Source organism: Myotis yumanensis, unplaced genomic scaffold (assembly GCF_028538775.1).
Source record: "Myotis yumanensis isolate MYYU_CA2020_CCGP unplaced genomic scaffold, mMyoYum1.0.hap1 SCAF_21, whole genome shotgun sequence".
NCBI classification, from domain to species: domain Eukaryota; kingdom Metazoa; phylum Chordata; class Mammalia; order Chiroptera; family Vespertilionidae; genus Myotis; species Myotis yumanensis.
The window spans coordinates 10,585,886-10,606,542 of NW_027223772.1; the positions used below are offsets into that span (position 1 = coordinate 10,585,886).

The following is a 20,657-nucleotide window of genomic DNA, read 5'->3' on the forward strand; positions in this document are numbered from 1 at the left end:
CAGCACCTGGATCAGCGTGACAGGGGGCAGCGCCCAAACCCCCTGATCACCCTGTTCTGTGTGTGACAGAGGGCGGGGCCACAACCTCCCTATCTGCCCTGCTCTGTTCGTGACGGGGAAGGCACCCCAACCCCCTGATCAGCCCTGCTCTGTGCCTGATAGGGGGGAGCTCCCCAATCCCCTGATTGCCCTGCGGCTCTGTGTTTGACAGGGGGGAGCTCCCCAACCCCCTGATTGGCCCTGCTCTGTGTGTGACAGGGTGCAGCGCCCCAACCCCTCCCTCCACGGGCCCTGCTCTGTGCCTGATAGGGAGGAGCTCCCCAATCCCCTGATTGCCCTGCGGCTCTGTGTTTGACAGGGTGCAGCACACCAACCCCGATTGGCCCTGCTCTGTGTGTGACAGGGTAGAGCCATAAGCTCCCCATTGGCCCTGCCCTGAGTGTGACAGTGGCGGTGCCCCAACCCCCTGATCCGTCCTGCTCTGTGTGTGACAGGGGGTGGTGCCCCAACTCCCCTATTGGCCCTATTCTGTGAGTGACAGAGGGGAGCTCCTCAACCCCCTGATTGGCCCTGCTCTGTGCATGACAGGGGGGAGCTCCCCTACCCCCCTGATCGGCCCTGCTCTGTGTGTGACAGGGGGTGGCGCCGCAACCTCCCCATCGACCCTGCCTTGAGTGTGACAGGGGGCGGTGTCCCAACCCCCCAATCGGCCCTACCCTGAGCGTGACTGAGGGTGGCATCACAACCTCCCGATCCGCCCTGCTCTGTGCATGATGGGGCAGCGCCCCAACTCCTCAATCGGCCCTGCTCTGAGCCTGACCAGGGGCTGCACTTAGGGATTGGGCGTGCCCTCTGCCACCCAGGAGCAGGCCTAAGCCAGCAGGTCGTTATCTCCCGAGGGGTCCCAGACTGCGAGAGGGCACAGGCTGGGCTGGGGGACCCCCTTCCCCCGCCCCCCTAGTGCACAAATTTTTGTGCACCGGGCTTCTAGTCTACACTAATAAAAGGGAAACATGGTAATTAGCGTATGACCGCTACCCTTCCCATTGGCTAATCAGCATATCCTTATGCAAATTAACTGTCAACCAAGATGGCGGCTGGCAGCCAGGCAGCTGGAAGCGAACATGAGGCTTGCTTGCTCCAGTGACTGCGGACTCCAACATTCCCCGCCTGACTTGCCGGCCTCTGAGTTGCAACTCTAAGCAACTATGTACTATGTTGCAAATGTAGAAGCTAAACAAAACCCCAGAAACCAGCTTTCAGCCTGCCAGGGTCTCAGAGCTGAAGTTATACATTGTTTCGATTATAGAACGCAAACAAACCAGCAGAAGCCTCAGAGCTAGAGCCAGAGCTAAAGCTGGCCCAGAATAAAATTTAAAAAAGAGAAAAAAAAGGAGCGGTTGGGAGCTTCAGTCAACAACCGCCAGCCTGAAAGCAGCCCTCAGCCCCTCACCCAGACTGGCCAGGCACCCCAATGGGGACCCCCACCCTGAAGGGTGTGTGACCAGCTGCAAACAGCCATCATCCCCTCATCCAGGCTGGCCAGGCACCCCAGTGGGGACCCCCACCCTGATCCAGGACGCCCTTCAGGGCAAACCAGCCGGCCCCCAGGCCTCTATCCTATATAGTAAAAGGGTAATATGCCCCCCAGCACTGGGATCAGCGGAGCCGCGAGGCCTCTTGGCACCAGATCAGCGTGACAAGGGGCAGCGCCCAAACCCCCTGATCGCCCTGCAGCTCTGTGTGTGACAGGGGGCGGGGCCACAACCTCCCTATCCGCCCTGCTCTGTTCGTGACAGGGGAAGGCGCCCCAACCCCCTGATGGGCCCTGCTCTGTGTGTGACAGGGTGCGGCGCCCCAACCCGCCCCCCCCCCCCACCACGGGCCCTGCTCTGTGTGTGACGGGGTAGAGCCATAACCTCCCCATCGGCCCTGCCCTAAGTGTGACAGTGGCAGCGCCCCAACCCCCTGATCGGCCCTGCTCTGTGGGTGATAGAGGGCGGCACCCCAACCCCCTGATCCGCCCTGCTCTGTGTGTGACAGGGGGGAGTGCCCTAACTCTCCTATCGGCCCTACTCTGTGTGTGACAGGGGGGAGCTCCCCAAGTCCCTGATTGGCCCTGCTCTGTGTGTGACAGGGGGCAGCGCCCCAACCCCCTGATTGGCAATGCTCTGTGCATGACAGGGGGTGGCGCCGCAACCTCCCCATCGACCCTGCCTTGAGTGTGACAGGGGGCGGTGCCCCAACCCCCCAATCGGCCCTACCCTGAGCGTGACTGAGGGTGGCATCGCAACCTCCTGATCCGCCCTGCTCTGTGCATGACAGGGGGCGGTACCCCAACTCCCCAATCAACCCTGCTCTGAGCCCGACCAGGGGCTGCACCTAGGGATTGGGCCTGCCCTCTGCCACCCAGGAGCAGGCCTAAGCCAGCAGGTTGTTATCTCCTGAGGGGTCCCAGACTGCAAGAGGGCACAGGCCGGGCTGAGGGACCTCCCCCTCGCCCCGAGTGCACAAATTTTTGTGCACCAGGCCTCTAGTGTATTAATAAATATTATGACACTTTGACATCATGGGGCCTTGCTAACCTTGGAGGCACAATTCCTTCCAGGGCTAATATGCAAACCAACCAACCAGGGTTCACAGCCCAGCCACCTCCTGTATCTAACTCTTACAGACCAAGCTAATAGTCCCCCACACCAACACTCCAGGGCAAGATACAGACAAGTACAGACTACTCTACAGCCCAGAGCCCTCCGAAATTACTCCAACTCGCCAACCCTAAATCTGCCTGCCCTGCCCTGCTTTGCCTTTGTCCCACATCCAGCACTCCTTCTGCCTCCCGCCTGAGGCTGGTGCTTCCAAGTGTGGCCCTACATGGATGCCCCTCCTCTTGGGAACTGTAATGAACAAACTCTTCTTTCAAAGCCAGTTTGCTTCCATGTCTGTCACCTTATCAAACCTAATTAAAACAAATCTCAGGTACATTTTAAAAGAGAAGAGCACCCTATCTGGAGGTCCTTGGAAATGCAAACCACATGCTTGAGGCCAGGGAGGATTCCTATGGCTCTTCCTTTATTTCATCCATCTCCACCAGTGCTGGGAGGAAGGACAGCCAGGGCGACAGAGGAGACACAGGAGCAGGCACAGAACAGCACAGGTCTGGGGCGCTTCCTGCTCAGCGTGAGGAAGACAGAAGCCCATCTTGTCTTCCAGTTACTAGTACTTTAGCCCTTAGGATCTTAGCACCGAGTTGGTAACTATAATTGTAAAGGCTTCAAATCTTTAATGACCTCACATTTGTTAGCCCTTTTCTATTTTTTTCCCCATAAGGATCAGCAGTCCGATCCCTAACCCCAAAAGGGTCTTAAAACAACCACAGGGGCAATAAGGAAAGTGAATCTGGGGGAAACGAAATGCCAGGAGAGGCAGTTCTGAGAGGAGAGAAAACCAGGACTAGCCCCTCAGCCGCCAGGAAAGAGCTTGGCGACCCCGACCTGGCTCTGCGAAGCAGTCTGCGAGGAAACCAGGGGTTTCTCACGCTCTCCCCTGGACAAAGCTAACCAGTGTGAACAAACGCTGAACAGACACCTGTTGAGTGGACACCTTAATCATCTGAAATTGAATAGTTTTATGATACTCATGGGGATTTTATAGTCCACTGTCATCCATTAATTTAAACTATTTTTTCTTGTCCTTTTCTATATCTCCCTTGAGACAAATATACTGCTTTTCTTGTACAGCAAAAGGTGGTGCAATTTTGCAAAGTGTTCTGATGTTCCAGTGTACCTGTGAAGTAAGTCCACATTCCACTGAAAAAAACGCCAGAGAACGCCCATCCCACAAACACCCCTCCTTTCAGAGGTTCAAAGGACGAGGTATGGCTCGGATCGAGACCATAGCAGGCCAGGAGAATCCCATTCACCCAAAACTTGCCTAGAAAGTGTTGGTCCCAAGCAAGCAACATGAATCTAGGATGCTTAGAAAGACCATGTAGACAGCAGTCTTTCCCCTTTGGGGGTCTAGTCAGTTCAGAACTGATCTGGACTATTCAGAAATCTTTGAGAAGGCACTTCACCTTTACACACTAGTATTAACAATGAGCAACTGTATCTAACAGCTGTTGGGTGCTTGCTGTGAGACAAGTTAGACATTTTAAGTACATTATTACATTTACTACTACTGTCCAATGAGGTACATCTATCATCTCCATTTTACAGATGAGTAAATTGAGGCCCAGGAAGTTTAATATACTTTCCTAAGTTTACAGTTATTTGATAGAAGAGTTGAAATATAGATTCATATGGTATGGCTCCAGATTCCAGACTCTTAGCACTATACTGCCTGGATCAAAAATGCCTGTTTAAATCACAGAGAGTGCATTAGATCCAAAATCCATAAGTTGAATGAGACAGGCAACACTGAAACTGGTCAAGAGATATCTCCATATCACCATACAAGCATGAGTACCCACCATCTCCAGGGTCTTCCCCCCCACACACTCTTAAATACCACCATAAACTGCTGCTTGTTGCCAAAGTGATTTATACTATGTTATAGCTCATGATTTTAAGGAGTGATAAAATATTACACATATACCAAATGGAAGGTATATTTTAATTCTGACCTAATAAAATTTACATATAAAATTGTATAACACCAAACACTTTACACGTTTATATTCTACTAGTGCCGCGGTGCACAGGTTCGTGCACATTGAAAGGAAATTAATTAGAAAGTGGCTGGTGGGACGGGACTGGGCCAGACGGGCCAGACATGCCCTGGAGCCAACCTCCCTCGGTCCCTCCCCGGCCAGCCGTACCTGGGGCAGCGCCATGGTTCAAAGGGTGTCTGCAGAGTGAGCGGGGTCCCGCTGGCAAGTGGGGTCCCTCGGCCTGGCCTGCGGGGATAGGGCTGAAACCAGCTCTCTGACATCCCCCGAGGGACCCAGATTGCGAGAGGGCAGTTCTCAGGTGACACACCCCAGAATTGGGCTCCCTCCTCTCTGGTTCTGGGGTGTGTCACCCGAGAACCACCACTGTCAAGTCACCGCAGCTCAGCAGCTCCTGTGTTGAGCATCTGCCCCCTGGTGGTCACTGAGCATCACAGCTACCGGTCGGACAGTCAAGACAATTGCTTAGCCTTTTATATTTATAGATTCGTTAAAGGTAAAATCAAGTGTTAATGATGATGTAATAATGTAACATTCCATATATCCCTAAATAGGCAAAATACTATCCAGAAACCATACTTATCATCAGATACCGTTTAAATCACAGAGAAGTGCATTAGACCCAAAATTCATAAGTTGAATGAGACAGGCAACACTGAAACTGTCTCATTCACTGGAATTCTAGGAATTGGAAGACGATGGAAAAGTACGTAAGGAAAAATACATAGAAAACAAATTCATGTTTTAGGTCTACTTCTAAACCAGCAGGAGTACAAGCCTTGTTTATATATGCTTCTTTCACTCCAATTCCTCCCCATCACTCTCCGGAAGAACACGACTTCTACAGACAAGCACGGATTGGCTGGGAGGGCTGTTATGACACTGCCCATGTCTTCTCAGATCTGATTCTCACATGACACAGTTTCTAAAACCTTCATAATCCAGGTCACATGCAAGTTCATGCACTGCCCTCCCTGTAGAATCTGAGCACAACAGTTGAAATAAGGTGTGACTACAGCAGATGCAAAAGGAAGGGCTATTATTCCAGGAAGTGCTTTGCACACCACTGGCCCAAGATAAATAAATACTGAATACTTTTGTGAATATAATTCAATTAACATAGCCTTTTAAAATACAAAGAACTGGCTTAATATTTAAAAATGAGGTCTTTATCAGACCACCCAGCTATTTTTGTTATGCTAGGATAAAAATTAACAAAACTTTTACAACTCCACTAGGAGAATCAATATAATTTATTATTGTCTATAAATATTCACATACTGGAAACAGGATCAGGATTAATAGAGTTGGGTTGCAGGGTTCAACAGGGTAAAAATAAAGAAATTGGAAAAAATATAGACAAAAATATCAACTTTTTCAGTAAGATTTTCTCTCCTCAAAATGTTAAAGAAACACTATTTTTAATAGAAACTATTTTTGAAATTGAGTCCTTAAAGAAGTAATGTGAAAATAGTTTGTTAATAATGAATGTTCTGCTATGGAGAAAAAGTTGCTGCTCCAGCTCTTAGAAGAACACATTTTAAAGCACAAAGGGATGATACAGATATGGACTCCTCAAATCTGTGATAACAAGAGACTCAAAATCCAGCTCCCACTCTGAATGAATCCCCCCTACAACACATCTACACTCATCCAGTGACTATTTCAAAAGCCCCGGTATCTTTGTATACTACTTAAAAAAAAATCAATACAACCCAAATGTCTCTCAAGTGATGAATGGATAGACAAAATGTGGCATATCCATGCAATGGAATATTAGGCATAAAAGGGAATGAAGAACTGATACAAACTACCACATGGATTAGAGAGAGAGAGGAAGGGAAGGAGAGAGAGAAACATCAATTTGTTGTCCCACTTATCTATGCATTCATTAGTTGATTCTTTAAAACATTATGCAAAGTGAAAAGAAGACACAAAAGGCTACATATTATATGATTCCATTTACCCCAAATGTCCAGAATAGGCAAATCCACAGGGACAGAAAGTAAATTAGTGGTTCCCAGAGGCTGGGAAAGGGAAGAATGGGAGAGATTACTAATGGATAATGAGATTCCTTTTGGAATGATGACAATATCCTAAAATTAGACAGTGGTGATGGCTGCACAACTCTGAGTAAATTAATAATGAATAATACACTTTTGAAGGGTGAATTTTATGGTATGCAAATTATATCTCAATGAAGCTGTTATTTTTTAAAAAGGGGGAAAAGAACAAACCATTTAAACAAAGTGTTATAGTAATTTTCTCACCTGTGTCCTACAGAAGATAGAAAATCTTACATAATTTTGAACAAAAGACTCAGTAAAGACATGGATTATTGTAAGCTTGGTGCTTTTAAAAGGACTATTTAAAAGACATGCATATTAATTTGAATAGGAACTTGAAGTTAAAGAGCTATGCGACACCAAGTACACATCTCCTTCCCACATGGCATAGCATTTTAATCTTAGCACTTTTAAATTATTTTAAAGACTATTCCCAGAAGTATAAACCTTAAGTATTTGTTTAAAATAGTATTTCCCAAACTTCAGTCATGTACCACCTTCATATCTTTGCTATTCTCATACCATCTGTGTTATTATTTATTAAGGACTTTTCTTCAATCCACTTTACCATTGATTCACCTTTAATAACATCATGAAATCATGGGTTTGATTTGCCAATTTATATTTCTCTACCACATATTAAAATAGGTACATAAATATTAAGGTGCAAAAGTTGCTTATCTACATATCACTTTAAGTCATCTTGCACACAATTGGAAAAAACGGTGGTTAAAAAATCAGCTTAGCCTGGTAACATATCTATACTTTAAACATGACAAGAAAATTAGAATGTTCAGAAAACAGAACATGTTTTATTCTATAAAGTTCTGGGTTGTTTTTTTTTAATTGATGAGAGAGAGAGAGAGAGAGAGAGAGAGTGAGTTAGTTAAAGAAACATCAATTTGTTGTCCCACTTATCTATGCATTCATTAGTTGATTCTTGTATGTGCCCTGACCACAACGTTGGCATATTGGGATGATGCTCTAACCACCTGAGCTACCCGGCCAGGACCTAAAATTCTGTTTTACGAAGTTCTATTCTATAAAGGCCCATGTTCAATGAGAGCAACAGGACAGGCACTTAGCCAAGAAAACGTATTTGAGAATAATACTGGAGTGGATGGTAGAGGAAAACGGCAGGCAGGCAGGCCTCCACGAGGGAAACCGCTGAAAGAACAAGGGTGCCAGGTCTTCTCTACCAGTTCCTGGGCATGGTGTGGTACCATCCAGGTGCTATGCCATGCTCTGCCTGTGCAGCAGAGCTGGACATTGATGTTCCACCTATTTATGCATTCACTGGTTGCTCCTTATATGTGCCCTGGCTGGGGATGGAACCCACAACTTTAGAGTATGGGGATGATGCTCTAACCAACTGAGCTACCTGGCCAGTTTTAATGTAATGACTGAAGTGCAGAGAGCAGGGGGGAGGGGGAGAAAGAACGGGGGGGGGGGGGGGGAGGCAGAAAAGGGGGAGGAGAGAGATGCTTCCTGCCCCATTCTTGGTCATTAATCATCTTTTGGAAGCTAAATACAACAACTTTTATGTAATTCCATGCAGGGGGAAAAATCACACACCATTTTAGATAAACCTACTCCTGCCCCTGACGTGAACTCAGGGCACTAGCCTGTAGGCTCATTAACAGTATTTTCTTTACACTCTTGATACCTTTTAAGCTCCTAGCACACGGTTTAGAGATTCTGAAAATATAAAGGGTTAATCTATTATTTTACTGTGTGAATTTTTAATATGTAGCCCCTTAAGTGTAAAGGTAGGCTTCCTAAAGATTATTTAGAAAATATTAATTACAGAACTACAAAATGTGTCAGTCTGATTGGTGTTGTGTTATAATATTACTCTGACAAAGTGGCCTTTGGAGGCATTTTTAACTTCGGAAGACTACCCCATGATTTCTCAAATAATTATATCCCAAGTATCTCTGTAAAGTCTCTCAGTGAATATTAAACATTCAGATAGCTTCATTACTAGCAATTAAGATCCATATCTGTAAATATCCCCCAAAACCAATGAAAACATTTGTATCTCAGAAATCCCCAAGAGTAAAATTATAAGCAGATGAATCAGCACTGGTTTTGGAGATAAGCAGTGTTTCTCGAAGTATGGTCCAAGGAGCACAGACGCCGGAATCAGCCAGGCAGGGGCAGGCTGGTGGGAGGGCTGCTTGTTAAAAATAGATTCTGGGACACTATGTCAGACCTGAAAACTCAGGATCTCCAGGGATAGGGGCCATTAATCCACATTTTAAATACGATATCCAGGTAAGTCTTATATACCCTAATGCCTCTGAACCATTTAGCCACTTGAACCGACTCTTGCTCTCACAAAGCCATAAGAATAGGATTCTTACAGGTCATTGCATATATAATTAAAATAATCAAGTACTAAATATTTAAAATGAAAAAGGAGGCAAGGTGAAAGCTCTCCTCCATGACAGTCGGGCAGAACTCAGTGTGGCCTGCAGCCAGGAACAGGGGTATTCTCCACTACAAGCACAGTGTTCCCCATTACTTGTACATACAGTGAAGAGAGCAGTATCTTTCCTGTCCTTCAACTTGAAACACAGCATACTCTGTAAGAGTAATGCCATCCCTACATAAAGATTAAACGATGTGCTGGCATGTGATGACGGTTTCACCTAGTCTTTCTCAACATTGTGACTTTGCCACCACAATTAGGCAAAGTGGTTCTCAAACTTCATGTGCATTTAGAATCACCTGAAGAACTTGTTAAAACAGACTACTGGGCTCCAAGAATTTGCATTTCTAACAAGTAGCAGGTGATACTGGCACTGCTGGTCCAGAAACTACTACCAGCCGTGGGCAAACTACGGCCCGCTTGAAATGAATAAAACTAAAAAAAAAAAAAAAAGACCGTACCCTTTTATGTAATGATGTTTACTTTGAATTTATATTAGTTCACACAAACACTCCATCCATGCTTTTGTTCCGGCCCTCCGGTCCAGTTTAAGAACCCATTATGGCCCTCGAGTCAAAAAGTTTGCCCACCCCTGTAGACTCTGAGAATCATAGGCTTAATCTAACTATGGCCTCCTCTGAACCCGCACTCTGTACAATTCGCTGTGGAGCTCAATGATGCTAAACAATGGCTCCATCTGGCAAATGCTCTAACTGCATGCTGTAGGGCTTCTTGTGTAGGACTCTTGCTGCTCAGTATCTTTAAAAAGTTCCCATCCTTCAAAACTTGTAGTATGGGTGATAAACTTGTCTTTTCTTGGCAACTCCCTTCCTGTCCCCCCCCTGATTCCTGGCCTCTGTCTGACCCTACAGCCCCCACTTGCTACGCTGCATGGACAATCTTTCTGTCCCCTATAGGAAACTATATACTTAGGAAGGGCAAGAGGTCCCTCTGTTCCTGTCTTAGAGAACTACACTTCCTTTAGCACAGTGGTTCTCAACTTTGCCTGCGCATTAGAAGCACCTGGGAATCTTTTTAAAATCCTGATTTCTGGGCCTCATCCTCCGGAAATTCTGTTTCTTTGTTATGGGGTGAGGCCACAACATTAGTAACAAAGAAACAGAATTTCCGGAGGATGAGGCCCAGAAATCGGGATTTTTAAAAGATTCCCAGGTGCTTCTAATGTGCAGCCAAGGTTGAGAACCACTGCTTTAGCAGGAAATCAAGACAGGTGCCCACCAGTTAGCAATCTATCTGGTGATGTTAACAGGGCTAGAGCTGTGCAGACAGACTCAGTAAGGAGTACTGCATGAAGAGGCAAACTTAGCTCAAGGATAAAGTCAAAGATTCTTAGAGATATAGAAAGCATTAAGTTCTTAATATTTATATTCTGGTACTTTGTGGGAATAAATACAGATTTTTCCATTCAGATAAGTCCAGAATTTATACACTACAATTGGGTGCATCATTCTCTATAAATGGCTTTCAAATCCACCTCATCAAGATTTAAATTATATTCCCAGCATCAGGTTCTAAGTAGTTAAATAAACATGGATAGAGTTCATCCTTCCCAAGGAAAAAGGTTCCAACAAATTCCTAGAAAATGAAAAGCATTTGGGAGCAAAACCAAAAAAGGCATTTAATATAGCTTAAATATCTTTAGAAGATTTTCAAGAGCTCCATTATATTTTAAATTTGAACATATAGCCCTGGCCAGTGTGGCTCAGTTGGTCGCAGGTTTGATTCCTTGTCAGGGCACATGCCCACATTTTGGGTTCGATTCCAGATTGGGGTGCGTGCAGGAAGTAACTGATCGATGTCTCACTCTCGCATTAATGATCAATGTTTCTTTCCCCCTCTCCCATTTCTTTCTCTCTCTCTCAAATCAAAGAAAGTATGTCCTCAGGTGAAGATTATAAATAAATAACTTTGAATATATAACTGACAATTTGGGGGTCCATGTTAATTAGAAAGCTTTAAAGGTAAGGTTAAACAATTTATTTTTCTTTGAGATTTTACTATATGCTTAAGAAAAAGGTATAAACCTGAAAAATGAATACAGAACTACACCAATAGGGAAGGATGTTTTGAAATTGTTATTCATAAGCTGGTTAAATGTTGCAAATACTGCATAACATTAATAATTTACCATGTAGAATAAAATATATGACTTTTTGAAATTATTGTAAGAAAATGACTAAACACTACATGTACTGTATTTCCAGAACGTAAAGCTCTCTCTTTATTAGCAAATATGTTAAGCCATGTTCCGAATCAAAGAGATTTGTTACAAATGATAGTCCAGGTCCTTGGGCATCCATTGGCCCAATGTGACCACTGAAGAATCAGGTTTGTCAGGTACTGAGTGCGGTTGCAGACTGAGCATGCAGATCGCTTAGTGTCACCTACCACTAGAGAGTCAGCGATGGGATGTGCTGCTGCCTTATAAAGTGCAGCTTCTTTGACAAAATACTGTCTTCTGACACATTTTCGTATTTAGTATGAATGTCCGTTTTCATGGCTGGAAAAAGCAACCCATTTCTCCTTTGAGGTGCTAGATCCTAAACACCAAAACAAATCAGGTCTACATGAAACATTGGTTATCACTCCTTATTGAGGTAATAAATTAATCTTTTTCTTAGAAATCCTCATACTTAAGTACAGAAATAAGGTTACAAAATATCATTGCTAATCACCAATAGGGAATATAGCTATCACAGGGTATTCCTTGATAAAAGCTGGTTTTTATGCTATCCCAAATAAATCAGCTCCCACAAAATAATTTGTATGAGAAGCAAGTAAAAATATCAAGGCCACCCACTTACTTCCCATTTTGCAATGACAACACCTGTGATATAACAAAACCTAGATCAACTTGTATCTGTGGATATTTTTTTAATGCTCTGTTAGAACCCATTCTTCATTGGGTTCTTTCAGCCTTATTTTTGGAGCAGTAACACAAATTACCATGCCCTCCTTAAAACTCTCTCCTCTTTTGGTATTTGTAATACCATGACCACCTCTCTGCCTTCCCACCTCTTTAGCCTTTCCTTTTCCCACTTCTTAGATGCTGGTGTATCCTGTCGCTCTACCTTCAATCTGTCTCACTTGTCTATGCAATCCGTGCTCTGTCCATTTTAAATTCATACCCTGCTCTGATCGCTCCTAAGTTTTTCTAGTGAATGACAGTACCATCCACCCAGCTACCCAAGATAGAACCCTGGGATCATCCCAGAGTTCTTACCTTCACCTACACATAAACAACTGCAAAGTCCTATCAATTTACACTATCTCTTGGATCCACCATATCAGGTCATTCTCTGCAACCTATCTAATTCAGGTCATTATCTCTCACCCAGAACATACCATTATAAGAAGAATGATAATTGAGTACATATGAGTAAAACAACTTGGGAGTCCACTCTTACAAATAAGGATGCTACACAAATATGAGGTATGATTCAAAAGAACAGAACACTGGTATTCTTTTTGTAAAAAAAAAAAAAAAAAAGATTATAACATTGTATGTATATCGGCAAATCATTTACTCATCCCAGGCTTTAGACTCCCAAGTGCTGCATGAAGAGTAAAAGAGATATATCAAAGGATCCTTTCAACCGTAGCATTCATTCTATAGCTCTATTTCTACCAGACATTGTTCAAACAGTTCACGCCTTCAGATACGCACCAAACTTGCTACATACACAAGATACTATTGGTGCCAAAAGAGGCAGATATGTCTCCTTTGCTGCCAAAATGTATCAAGCATATCCTTATTCCCATCAGTTTCAAAAATTAAACCTTCAGTTGCAAGTGTCAAAAAAAAATAAAATGTAAACAAACAAAAAAAAAAGCCAGGGAAAATCATAATGAAATTGTTTTCAAAACAATTTCTTTGGAAATCAAACAACACAGAGTAATGTAACGGCAAAGTGAGTGTGCCATAAACTATTGTGACAGTCAATAACAACATCATGAACAAAAAGCTCTTTCTATCCACAGAACAGTAGTGTGGGAAGCATACAATATTCTAAAAGTCAAACACCCACACAACATATATGCAATATGAGATGATAAAAAGCTTCAGGATCTGTTTTTCAAAGACGAGGCTCTCAGAGAAAGGTGGTATGAACTAAGCTGTGAAAATGCAGCCTGGATCTAATATGCAATATCAACCCCAATCAAACGAGAGGCACCTGTAACCCTTTTGACGGCTTGGGTTCAGTTGCTCTTCCATTGCCTACTAAGAAGTAATGTTCCGTTTCAAAGATCATATGAAAGGAGAGGATAGAGGAAGAATGTGGGAGGCAAAACAATTTACATTGCAAAGCTGATACTGGTCTAGGGGTCAACTCAAAACTTAGGGTAAACCAACTCTGGAGCCACACAGCATGGGTTCAAATCTCAATCTTTAACAAAACCCTCACAGGAGGATATGTTTTTACTGGTTTTAATGAGAGGGGAAGGGAGAGAGAGTGAGGGAGAGAAAGGCATTTTGTTCATACTTCAATAACAATGTTATTCCAGTTGATATTTCCATTCCTATCCTCCAGTGGCTCACAGTTAAATCAAATCACCAAGTGTTAAATTCATACCACATGTAATGAGAAGTATAAAGAGTCATAATTCACACAAAAACAGACATATAGATTCATGGAACAGAATAGAGAGCCCAGCAATAAACCCACACATACAGAGTGTCCCCCCAAAATGTATATACCCCATGTCTGTAGATTCTATTACATTTTGAAAATGAACTGTATTTTAATAAATACTGCCTTTAAATTATTCAAAGTGTGTATACATTTTTGGGACACCCTGTATATAGTCAATTAACTCATGACAAAGGAGTCAAGACTATACATGGGGAAAGGTCAGTCTCTTCAATAAACGATGCTGGGAAAACTGGACAGCCAAAAGCAAAAGAACTAACATGGACCCCTATTTTACTCATACAAAAACTTATTCAAAATAAAGGCTTTAACATAAGACCTGAAGAAACCATGAAACTCCTAGAAGAAAACATATGTGGTCAACTCCTTGGCACAGGCCTAGGCCATAATTTTTTAAAACTGAGACCAAAAGCAACAAAAGCAAAAACAAACAAGTGGGACTACTCAAACTAAAAAGCTCTGCACAGCAAAAAAAAAAAAAAAAAAAAAAAAAATCAATAAAATAAAAAAGCAACCTATTGAATGGGATAAAATATTTGCAAATCATATATCTGAGAAGGATTTATTATCCAAAATATATGAAGAACACATACAAGTCAAAAGCAAAAAATCTGGTTAAAAATGGGCAGGTCTCAACAAATATTTTTCCAAAGAAGACATATAGATTGTCACCAGGTACATGAAAAGATGCCCCAAATCACTAATCATCAGGGGAAATGCAAATCAAAGCCACAGTGAACTATCACCTCACACCTGTTAGGATGATTAATATCAAAAGACTAGAAATAATAGGTGCTGCTGAGGATGTGGAGAAAAGGGAACCTTGGGCACTGTTGGTGCAGCCACTATGGAAAATAGTATGGAGGTTCCTCATAAAATTAAAAATACAACTACCATATGATCTAGCAATTCCACTTGTGTATATTTATCCAAAGAACAGGAAATATTGCCATTTGCAACAACATGGATGGACCTCAAGGGAATTATGCTAAGTGAAATAAGACAGAGAAAGACTTATACCATATGGTCTCTCTTATATGTGGAACCAAAAAATAATTAAAAAAAAAAAAAAAGCAAGCTCATAGATTGGTGGCAACCAGTGGCAGGTGAAGAGGGCTAGAAGAAATGGGTAAAATGTTGCTTTTTAATTTTTAGTTTAAATAAATTTAAAAATAAATAAAGGAAAATTTTAAAAAGCATAATTCAATATGCATCAAAAAATATCTTATGGTATACATATACAATAGAATATTATTGAGCCATAAAAAGAAATAAAATTCTGATACATGCTACAACATGGATGAACCTTGAAAACATGCTAAGTGAAATAAACCAGACACAAAAGGATAGTGCATGATTCCACCTATATGAGGTACCTAAAATAGGGAAATTTGGGGACAGAAAGTAGAAAACAGGTTAACAGGGGCTAGAGCGTGGAGGAGGTGGGGGGAATGGGGATTTATTATTTAACTAGAGGCCCAATGCATGAAATTCATGCAAGAGTAGGCCTTTCTTCCCCCAGCTGCTGGCACCAGCTTCCCTCTGGCACCCAGAACCGGGGCTTCCCTCTGGCCACCAACAGGCACCCAGGACCCGGGCTTCCCTCTGGCCACCAACAGGCACCCAGGACCCAGGCTTCCCTCACAGCCCCAGCTTCGTCCGAAAGGTCATCTGGTCTAATTAGCATATTACGCTTTTATTATTATAGATGGGTACAGAGTGTCTGCTTGGGATAATTAAAAAATTTGTAAGTGGAAGATAGTGATACTTAAGCAACATTATGAATGTGCTTAATGCCAGTGAACTGCACACTTAAAAATGGTTGAAATATGACTGGGCAGCATGGCTCGGTGGTTGAGCATCGACCTATGAACCAGGAGGTCACGATTCGATTCTGGTCAGGGCACATGCCCAGGTTGCAGGCTCGATCCCCAGTAGGGGGCAAGCGGGAGGCAGCCAATCAATGATTTTCTCTCATCATTGATGTTTCTATCTCTCCCTCTCCCTTCCTCTCTGAAATCAATAAAAAATACTTTAAAAAATATATATATAGCCTATATTTCAACAGGAAGTTTTAGCATGAGTATCAGCCTTAATGGTCTTAAAATAAAGGACATATCACTTACTCTCAAGTTCCTAACTATGGACACCAAATGAGTCAGTATTAACTCTTAGCTGGCCTTAGTTTAAAATACACTCCTGAAATGGGTACATACTTTGCAAATTTCATAAGGAACATTATTTCACTTTGTTGATAACATCCTTTTTTTTTTTTGGCTCCTTGAAGGGAAAGAGAAAGAGAACTATACTGAAGAGATACCTTTATGAATGGCCTATGCATAATGGAGGGTTTATAAAGAGGTACTTATCCACATAGGATCATGACCACATGAGTACAAAAGTACACCTGTGCAGGGCACCACAAATGGATATGTAAAAAAGTGACATTCGATTCAAAAGTAGAGAGGGTTTCATGTATTGGTAAACCATAATTTAAACCATGGAAATATAACACAAATTCAAAACAGAAATTAAAAGTCCATTATTTTGATACATATAATAAAGTAACATATTTGGATATTTACTCCAAACACCCAAGAAAAAGTCTTACTGCAGTACAAAAACAATAAACGTGAACTTAATAAATTAATATTTTCCTAAAACGGCTTAGGGTAAGGGATTCAAGTTAGGATTATTTAATTCTCTAGCAAACTAGTAATTACAATATATCAACTATCACTCAAGGAATAACAATTTCCAAAGAGGTAGAATGCAATATTCAAAGAACTTAAGGTCAAAACTAGACTAATAATAACAGAGTGGGGCAAAAGTATGTTTACAGTTTTTTGTATGAAAAAAATACAATAATCCATAAGTAATAATATAAGATAAACTGTTTTGCACTCACAACTGTATTTGCTAATACCCCACCCTGTATTAGCAAACACTTATATGGCTCTTACAATAAGCCTGGTTTATTCTAAGCTCTTTACATATACTAACTCATTTTATCCTCACAACAATTTGTGAGAAAAGTATTACTATTCCTATTCCATAAGTAAAGAAACTGAGGTGTAGAGGGGTCAACTACTTTGACCTGGCCCACTATCTTGCTATGTACTTGGTTGAGCTAGGACTTGAATCCCGGAAGTGTAGTTCCCCAGTTCCTGCTTTTAATTACAATGGTTACTATCTCTTGTTGACATTAGGATGGACAACATAAAATACAGGCAAACTCAAAATACAAAACAATTTGTGAGTCAAATATAATAAAAGGTTTGAGGAAATCATCATAATACACAGTAAGTGGCATTCATAATGACTGCTCTGAGATAGGGAAAATTAAAATGTTTAGTATATTCAGTGTTTAAGAAGGAATTGTTTAGTACAGTGGTCGGCAAACTGCGGCCCCTTGAGTGTGGCTCTTCCACAAAATACCACGTGCGGGAGCGCATGTACAGTGCGATTGAAACTTCGTGGCCACACTCAAGGGGCCAAAGAGCTGCATGTGGCTCGCGAGCCACAGTTTGCCGACCACTGGTTTAGAACAACAGAAATTTCTCTATCCAAAACAGTAAAAGTATAATTTTCATTTCTAAAGGGGTAAAACTTTCAACTATCTATAGTTACTCATTCCCTGAAGGCGCCAAACAAAAGGGTTATACTGAGCAATCTTATTTGCCATTTAGCTCATTCTTAAGGATGGTCTGTGTGCATGTGCGCGCGCATGTATGTGTGTAGAAAGATCATAAATTAAGTTTTCCAGGTTTGAATTCCAGATATGAGAACTTAATACTAAAGGTATTAGAAAGGAAACCTGAACTTAAAGCTTGGGTCCACCATTTAGTTACTATGAATGTTTGGCAATTTTTTCACATAACTGAGTCTCAGTTTCCTTCTCTGTAAATTGAGGATAATTCCTAGCTCCCAATGTGAGCAAAGGAGAAAACGCACGCAAAGTGTTGAACACAGTGGAATATAGCAGCAGACAGTCAACAATGAGTGACTACTATTATTCTCTAAACTTATTCTTTTTTGTCCCCCAAGAATAACAACCAAAATGTATCAACTAGCAAGTCACTTGGTAGGCTTCGCAGAATTATATGAAGTACAATATGCCCTATTAAAAAATGGAACATACTAAAAGTACAAGAAAATACAAGCCACCAATGAGATAAAAGATTTCGGAATCCTTCTCCTCCCATATCTTTTCTGGTTGGTTTTGTAATAGCCCATATTCCTTTATCAACAATATGAATATGTACTGTTGGGTTTTGTTTGTTTTGCGGTCCACACATTCCTCCTGGGGTTCTCTTGTTTATTTTGATGGGTTACCTTTGCAACAGTGGTTATCTTTGCTTGGAAACCGAAAAGAAACCCAGGAACCAGGAGCATCTGTTAATGAAATGCTAACACTGTGTCATCCACCTCAACAGGTGATTGGCTCCCAGGTGGGTCATTTGCTATCAGGGCGGGTTCTCACATGGCTGCGCCGCCCCTGAGCCAACAAACACCTGCTTTACTGAGCACAGGGCCACCCTGACAGCGAACGGATGCTCTCGGCACAACAACACTCAAAACGTGGCGCTCCCAGTGAGCACCCTGGGGCGGGCACGGTGTGGCGGTGGCTGCAGGCGGAGATGAACAGGATCGGAAACTGTTCCGCCTCCTTCAACAAGGCAAGGCTGGAGGTGCACCTGCGGGCTGGGGGCGGAGGGGCTGGGTGAGACGGGCCTGGAGGCGCGAGGACCGAGGCGGCAGCTGCAGGCTGAGGGAGGGTGTGTGCCGGCGGGGGAGCCGGAGCCCATCACCTCCTGAGAGCGGAGGGGGACAGGACTGGCCGCTCATTCCGGTCCCCAGGACCGGCTCAGCCTCTAGGCGCCTGGGGCGAATGAGAGAGAATGGGGACCCCGACACCCAAGAAAGACAGAGCAGGGCGGGCTCCCGGTCGCCTTCACCACGGGATGCGACGGCCCCCGCCGCCATCCCCGCGCGGGAGACGCAGAAACCGTGGACCCAACCGGGAGCGCGCAGGTTACCTGTCTCAGCTGCCTGCCCAAGGGTCTCCACTTCCGCAGACTCGGGGTTACTACGGGCTACGGGGCACGCGCCGGTGACGTCATCCACGCGCGCCCGGCCTCAGCTGGCCCGCCCCGCCCCCCGGGAAGAGCAGATCCGGGCCGCGGGCTGAGGAGTCTGCGCAGGCGCGGACCGGGACCACGCCAACAGCTGGGCGGGATTGGTTTTTCCTAGTGTTGCCCTGCTACCCGACAAACTACTCCTAATTGCAAAATATTGTTACGTAAGAAAAAACAAGTTATTGAAATACAAAAGTGCACTTTTTATTCCGTTTTTTTTGTTGTTTTTTTGTTTGTTGTTTGTTGTTGTTTTTTTTACTCCACCTCTGCCAGGCAAGCCCTGGTGCAGAATCTGGCATTCAGCGGTGAACGGAACAGACACTGTGCCCAGCTAATGGAGATGACTTTCTAGTTGAGGAAGCAAACACTGTGTCTCGAAACAAATGCGTATGCCCTCTAGAGATGATAGTGTGTGGAAGAAAAATAAGTTGCTGCAAAACTAAAGGAGAGTGGGTGCCCCTTTAGTTTGAGAAGCCAAGGAAGTCCCCTCTGAAAAGGCCCATGAGGAGAGAAGAAGCCAGCTCCATAAAGATCTGAGGGAACAGGAAATAAGAGAAGAATCTACAAGCAGTAGCAAAAACTTGCTATTTGTTCCATTCTAGAGAGAAGTTATATGTTCCTAAGCATCTGTGGGATTCAACTTGACTGAAGGTCTTACAAAAGTCACTGGATTTTTCTAATTCTATCACTGCCAATAATAGCAATGTTTTAAGGATTCTGATTTTAAATCCCACTTAAAATATAAACACTTCCATAAAAGGGTGGATAAACACTGATCTCTTGTCTCCTAACAAAGGTTACCACTGGCTGGATGCTTGTAGTTGCAGGAAATCTGGTTTCAAGTGTGTAAGGGAATTTGTTATAAAAATACAGTACTGACTCACTTAGTCCAACGGCAGGGAGGCAGTGGGGTCAGAGGAACCATGGGAACCCTGCAGAATCTCTCTTCTCCTCTCTCTTTTGTTTTCAAGCATTTCTGTTTCATTCTTTTCTCTTTTTCTAGATCTACTTCCTCTGAATATCTAGCCATGCAATGGATTAAAATAGTCATCTCAGAATACTCAAGTTTGTATCTCTCCCTCCTAAGAGATACTAGATCTCCCAATTCCAAATTACTGAGAGAAGGAATATGATTAAGGCCATTTTAGGTCAATTGTCCACCACTACCAATCCAGCCATGGCGGGAGAGGTGGGGCGGTCAAGTCACAAAAAGGACTGGGGGTGGGTGATTCTCAAATAGAATGTCTTATTGCCAGGAGTGTGAGAATATGAAGTAAAGCCCTGTGCTAATCATGCAAATATTCTAGACACCTGACTCATGGTAATTGTTGGCCGATCATAGAGCAATACGAAAACGTTGGTTTACAGATTTACAAAGATAAATCTTGACAACTCAACAGTACTGCTGCCTCCTACCCTCTTCTGCATCCTTGGAAAAGCTTAATAAAAATCTGCAGATTACCAGATGAGACCCCAACTTAAATTGCCTGCATACCCCTTGGTTATGTATAGCTGTGACGTTTGGTGGAAGTAAGAATGACCACAGCACAAAAAATTACAGTAAGTGCTCATTTACTACTGCTGCCAGAAAACTAATATAATTAATTACACCATGGAGGTCTATCAAGACTACTGTTTTGGGATATTTTGATGTTGTTTCTCACGAAATTAAGTCTC

At 43.1% G+C, this 20,657-nt stretch overlaps 1 protein-coding gene across 2 annotated transcripts in view; it reads right to left on the reverse strand.

The window, feature by feature from the left end:
• AOPEP (aminopeptidase O (putative)) overlaps positions 1–18,926 on the reverse strand; it is a 332,190-nt gene extending 313,264 nt beyond the window's left edge. For both annotated transcript variants that reach the window (XM_070400873.1, XM_070400872.1), the window contains exon 1: positions 18,882–18,926. The gene's annotated coding sequence lies outside the window, so the exon portion shown is untranslated. The remainder of the gene's footprint in view (positions 1–18,881) is intronic.
• Between the last annotated feature and the right edge of the window lie 1,731 nt (positions 18,927–20,657).